This window comes from Carlito syrichta, unplaced genomic scaffold (genome assembly GCF_000164805.1).
Source record: "Carlito syrichta isolate Samal-C Ts95f unplaced genomic scaffold, Tarsius_syrichta-2.0.1 Scaffold313379, whole genome shotgun sequence".
Classification (NCBI taxonomy): domain Eukaryota; kingdom Metazoa; phylum Chordata; class Mammalia; order Primates; family Tarsiidae; genus Carlito; species Carlito syrichta.
In genome coordinates, this window is record NW_007257475.1 from 203070 (window position 1) to 209835 (window position 6766).

At 46.7% G+C, this 6766-nt stretch overlaps 1 pseudogene; it reads right to left on the reverse strand.

Annotated features, from left to right (window-relative positions):
- LOC110596739 overlaps nt 1-6766 on the reverse strand; it is a 10754-nt pseudogene that overhangs the window by 1544 nt on the left and 2444 nt on the right.

A 6766-nucleotide genomic window follows, 5' to 3' on the forward strand; every position in this document is an offset into this window, starting at 1 on the left:
CACTCACCTCAGCCTCCCAAAGGTGCAGGATTACAGGCTGAGCCACCAAGCCCGGCTGGTGCAGCTTTTTGCGAGGTATCATATAACTGACGCAAAACCCAGCACCCACATACATCAGGACAAGAGAGCCCAAGCCATTGTCACCGTGACACCCCAAAACCCACCTGAGATCCGGATCTTCCCGCTGACTGAGCTGCGGAGTTGAGTGATGCTGTTGGATGCCTCACAGGTGTACGTGCCCTCCTGGTCCAGTGCAGCCTCAGGGATGACCAGGTGCTGGGAGGCAGGGCCTGGCCTCCCGCCCACTCCCAGCGGTACTGGGCAGACGGGTTTGAGTCAGCAAAGCAGGACAGGGTGAGGGCTGACCCAGCTGTCACCTCTGGGTCTGCAAGGTTGACTGTGGGAGGGTCTGGGCCATCTGCAGAGGATTGAGAGGATCAGGACAGAGGGAAGAGGAAGGTCTTCTGTCCTCACCAGAACCCAGCAGCCATTGTCCACACCTTTTCATCCCCATCCAGGGCATAACCGCATTTGTTGCTGTTGACCATCCCCTTTCTAGCTGTTTTCTTCTCCCCAACCCCAGCCGCCCTCTCCCATACCCTATTCTCCACCCACAGCCCGAGGGACCTTTCAAGCCCTGTCCAAACCTCTGTCACGTCATGTCCCTGCTCTGCACAAATCCTTCATTCCCATCTCGTGAAGAGTGAAATCCTAAGCCCTTGCCACAGTTCATGGGGCGTGCACAACCAGCCTCATTACCTCCCTTGGAGGAAGGCAGTTCTCTTCTTCTTCACTGTCCTCCTTCACTTTCAGTCATGCTGCTCCTCAGACATGCCAAGCACACTCGCAGCCCAGGGCCTTGGCATGTGCGGTCTCCCTTGCCCAGGTCTCCCCATGGCGCACTCTCTCACTTCATCCTGGCCTCTGCTCCAGTGTCTACCCTCTGAGGGCTCCTCTGAGCACTCTCTCACCTTGATTTAACTTCGCATTTATCACTACCTGACATTGTAATTTTCTTTGCTTCTTTGCCATGGTCTTCCTCCTTCATCTAAAATGTTGGCTCCATGGAGCATGGAGCCTGGTGCACATGAGGTGCTCATAAGTGTTGGATGAATGATTGACTTGAGTTCTCAAGCTCACCCCCTTGGGTTCTCTGTTATCATTCTCCCTCCCTCTGACAAGCGTCATCAATCCCTTCTGTGGGACCCTCTTCTTCCACCGGAGCCCCAAGCCTGGTGGTATCCAGGATTCACACTCTAGCTTCCTTTCTTCTCATTCTAACCCTCCCAAGACAACCTCATCCACTCCTGAGGCTTAAGGCCCCAACCTCAGGTGTTAGGCCCAAATCCACACCCCCAGTCAACTCCTCTTTCTAAGCTTCAGACTCATTTATCTGCTGGATCCTGGACATCTCTAGGAGCACTCCAAGGTCAACGGTCTGACAGTGAACTTGATGTCTGTATTAACCATGTCTTTTATTTCCTTCTTGCTGCTGCTTTGACATCTTGATGTCTTTGCAGGGCCCATACCTCCCAGGGTTAGACGAATTTTAGATAGTAAACAACTTGCTCATAAACAATTTGCTCGCAAGCAGCTTTTCAAATGAAGACCAACCAATTCAGAACCCACCCACTGACCACCTGCCATTATTGTGCTCTTCCCTCAGGGCTACCATTCACTTGTCCTAAACACCCAGGGCCAGGTAGCAGGCAACTAGGGGCAGCCCCAAAGCCCCAGAGCCTGCAAAATCATTCCACCTAGCCAGTCCTCAGCCTGTCCACACTGCCTGACTCATTCCTTCCTACAAAAACCACAATAGAGACGCATGCCCCAGTTTTGCCCTCTCCACTGCCCCCGATTGTCTCCTGTGTGGTCCTCCATGACACAGTGTGCCCCCTCCTTCTGGGAACCGCAAAAAACTGTCTGTCCAATGGCAGTCATCTCCGAATCTGTTGGCCTTACCAAACCTCATATTTTCTGTTGATATGCCTTTTTTTTTGAGTCAGAGTCTCACTCTGTCACCCAAGCTGGAGTGCAGTGGCACACTCACGGCCACCCCAGCGTCGGTCTGCTGGGCTCCAGCGATCTTTCCACCACAGTCTTCCAAGTAACTGGAACTACAGGCAAGTGCTACCATGCTCGGCTAATTTTTGATTTATTGTAGAGACTAGGTCTCTTCAAGTTGCCTGGGCTGATCTCGAACCTGCGGGCTCAGGCAATCCGTTCGCCTCGGCCTCCCAAAGTGCTGGGATTACAGACTGAGCCACCAAATCCAGCCGATACACTATCTTTTAAAAACAGTGTCTTCAAACCCAGAAGTGCTTCTCCTCCCAGCTCTCCATCTCAAAGGTGGTACCGCCATCCACCTGCTCTCTATTCTTTTCAGTCTTCCCTCCCGTGTGACCTCAGGATGTAGCACCCCCATTCCCTCCTCATGGCCCCTGCCCTGGTCCATTCTCCATTCTCCTGACTGTGATAGAGCCTTCTGGCTGGTCTTTTAATTTCTCCACTTTATTTTCAATATGGCAGACCAGGGGATATTGGAATGGAAGTCTGACTGTGTCACTCTACTGCTTAGAGCCTTCCCATAGCTCTTTGGTGCACTTAAAGATAAAGAGCAAACCATGACCAAGGATTTCAAGACCCTCCATGATGTGACCCTGAAGTCTCCAGACCCATCTTTTCCTCTCCCACCTCTACTTCTATTTTCCCGTGGTTTTCGTCAACTTTCTTGCTATTTTGTGCCTCCGGACCTTTGCACAAGCTGCTCCCTCTGCCTGGAATGTCATTACTTATATCCTTTCACCTGGTCCTTTCATATTTATCACTCAGATCTGCTTTTCCAAAAAGTCTTTGTTGACCCAAGGCTGGATAAAGCAACCTGCTCAGTCCTCTGGGTTCCCTGTCTCTTCTCTGCCCACTCTGGGTCACACTGTTTAGGGAGGGGTCTGTCTCCTCCACTGGACTACGAGTCCAAGGAGAACAGGATCAAGGATCTGCCTTGCTTTCTGTTGCATATACAGAGCTTAGCATATAACACCTTGGTGCACCATCAATCTGCAACTGTTTTTCCATTTACTGAGTAAGAGGAATCCATCAAACATTATACAGTAATTGTCAATGACAACAGCTACCATTTACCAAACTCCTACAATGTGCCAGATACTTTTTCAGGTGCTGTAAATACTTTACTTCTTTGACCCACCAAGGAATCTTCCACTAGGCGGGTTTTATCATTTCCATTTTAAAGATATGAAAATTGAGGCCTGAAAAATAAAAACCACTTCCCCAAAGCCTGCTTCCCCATATGACTGAAAAAGTTCACTCATTTGTTCATCATTCATTCATTTAGCACATACTACTAAGGGCCTAATAAGTTCTGGGCATCAGAAATAGATTAGTGGCTGGTGGAGTTGAGGCTCCATGTCCTATCCATGGGGCTTGCAAGCCTCTCCCAAATACCCTGTTGGGTCATCTGTAGGGACGTCAGTGGTGAATGTCTCACAGTGGGATGGGGCATCTCTGACCTCTGTGAGGCTCTTATACAACTTAGAATGATACTCCCTCCTTAGAAGACACCACTAGCTCTGCCAACAGAACCAGCAAGAGTTCCGCCCCTGCTTCACCCCTCAGCCATGCCCTGTCTGCATCCCTGCCCGCCCTTTAGCAAGGCCCCTGACTCACACATGACCTTGACGAGAGTGGGTTTGCTGATGCTGCTAGTGGCTGAGTTCCAGCTCTCACACTGGTAGATCCCATGTCATTCCTGGTGATGTTTCACACAGTCAATGTCCTGTGGTCCAGGGACAGCTCCCTGTGGCCCCCAGTGAAGACGTTCTGCCATTGACATACCACTGGATGGCCATAGTGCTCCTTGGAGGAAGGCAGTGCAGACTGGTGGAGTCCACATGCTCCGATGGGGCTAAGTTACTGGCTGTGACATTGGGCTGAGGAAGTGTCTCTGCATGAAAATTAGGAAGAGGTAGAGATGCTGAGTCCCGCCCAGGCTTAGGGTAGAACATCTGGGTGGAATTCAGCACACTTGCCAATCACCCATTCAATAATCTGTCCACCAACCACTCATTCATGGACTTGTCCATAAGCTCATCTATTCTCCCACCAACTCAGCCAGCCCTACATGCTCCCACCCAATTTTTCAGTCTTCCAGTTACCCTTCTAACCAACCATCCATCTACCCACTCACCCATCCATCCATCTGTCTGTTCATTCGTCTGCCAATCCACCCATCTTTCTATTAATCCATCCACAATCTATCCATCCAACTGGTTTTCTATTCAGCCACCCACCCATCCATCTGTCTGTCCATCCATCCACCCACCCATCTGGCTGTCTATCCATCTACTCATCCATCCATTCATTTTTTCACCCATCCATCCATCCATCCACCTATTCTATATATAAATTCACTTTCCTATCTACTTAATCACCCAGCTCTCCATACATGTACCCATTCTCTCAATCATTCACATTTTCATCCATTCCAATCATCTTTCCAACCACTTGTCTACCCACCCATAAATTCCCTCATCCATCTTTCCATCTAGACAATCAGTCATCCGTTAATTCATCCACTGATCCATCTATTGATCCTTCCTACTCTATATTTACTTAATAGATAAATACTTCTGGGGCACAAAATATGCCCAGGCTTTGCGCTCAGTGCTTGACATACACAATCTTATATTCTCATGCCTATATTTCAAGGGAGGGATGGATTTTAACCCCATTGTACAGATAAAACTGAGCAAATGGTAAGAAGAACCTTCATCTATTGAGCACTTTCTTTGTACTAGATATTTTATGTGTGTGACCTCACTTGACTTCATAACAACCCTGCAAGATCAGGACTATTACCATCACCACTTGGCAAATAAGGAAACTGAGGCTCAAAGATGCTCCATGCCTAACCCAAGATGAGGACATTCATTAGTGGAAGCAGATGAGATTCACACTGCCCATCTGCCGGCCTCTTTCCTTTCTCCCTGACCTGCATTATGCCCTAGGTGACGTCCCACACAGCCAAGTTGCATCTCTGTGGCTTCTCTGAACCACATTGATGCTGAGATGTGTAGTGATATAGCATGTCATTTTACTCCCCTAAGTCCCAACCACACCATGTTTTTTTTAAAAAAAGGATCTCGGAAAGGAAAAGTGCAACAATGAGGAAAAATCATTCCACTCTAAATAACTTCAATGCCAATTTTTTTATGTTAAAAAAACCTGGAATGAAGATAAATCTACATCAGGTTCACCCCTGGGATACATAGGTCAGTCCCAACCCAAAAAAGAAGGTGGAAGACCAGATGACCTGAGATAATTTCTTCTAGATATTATGCAAATATTGTGAAGAGATCAGAGTGTATTCTCGTTCTCAGAAGAAAAAAAAAAAAATCTGCAAATTTAAAAGCACTGAAGCCTGGCACGGTGGCTTGAGCTTTTAGTCAGCTATTCAGGAGGCTGAGGTGGGAGGATCGTTTGAGACCAGGAATTCAAGATCAGCCTGGGCAACATAGTGAGACCCCCATCTCAAACAAAATAAAAGCACTTAATAAGCATGAAATTGAAGGCTACGCAGAGCAGCATTAAATCTTAGGGCTGCAATAGTCCTTTCAGTTTCTGTAATCCAGCTCTTATCACGTTCATGGGGAAGAAAGACCAGACAAGTCCACAAGAGTGGCCCTATACGCACTACCATAGAACACTGGCCAAGCTACTTACACCACAACCATAAACAAAATGCAGGTAGCCCTTAAAAGCTGTACACAAGCTGTACACATTGTAGATCAGTATGCATTGTTTTGAAACAATGTCCATGAAATTTTGTTACACTAAAAAAAGAAGTTGCAAAATAGTATGCATAGTATGAAGCTCCTTTTGTAAAAGCAAATGAATGTGCATATATTAATTTATAAGAAATAGGCACCGGGAATGAATCTGTAAGGGGATATATCAAAATATTAGCAGTCGTCCTCTCTGGGAATATAGAGTTTCCCTCTTTCTTTTCCTTTTTAATTTTCTTTTTTTCTTTTTTTTTTTTTTTGAGTTGGAGTCTCACTCTGTCGCCCAGACTGGAGTGCAGTGGCCACTCCCGGCCACCGCAGCCTCGACCTGCTGGGCTCCGGTGATCCTTCCGCCTCAGCCTTCCAAGTAGCTGGAACTACAGGCGCGTGCTATCACACCGAGCTAATTTTTTGATTTATTTTAGAGATGAGGTCTCACCAAGTTGCCCAGGCAGGTCTCGAACCCGCGGGCTCAGGCAATCCACTCACCTCAGCCTCCCAAGGCGCGGGATTACAGGCTGAGCCACTGAGCCCGGCTTCCTTTTTAAAATTATCTGTGTTGTCTAATTTTTTACACTGTATATGTAATATGCTGTTCAATAAGTAATAATCATCAAAATATAGACTGTAATGTGGCTCTATGTTAATTAACATGGCAAGATATTGATGTTTAAAAAACAGGTTAAACAATGGTAAGTATAGTTTAATGTTGTTTCTTGTTTAAAAACACATATATTTGAATGCATATATGATAATAGGAATTAGAGAAGCCATGTGAGTCTCTCAGGGAAGCTCATCAAAGACAAATTTTTTCTTTTATTTTTTCTACAATTATCATACAGTTAATTTGAAATATGAAAAAAATCCTAGCATGGGCTATATAGCAAGAACGTCCCTGTATACAAATCTTTTTTTTTTTTTGAGTTGGAGTTTCACTCCGTCGCCCAGACTGGAGTGCAGTGGCC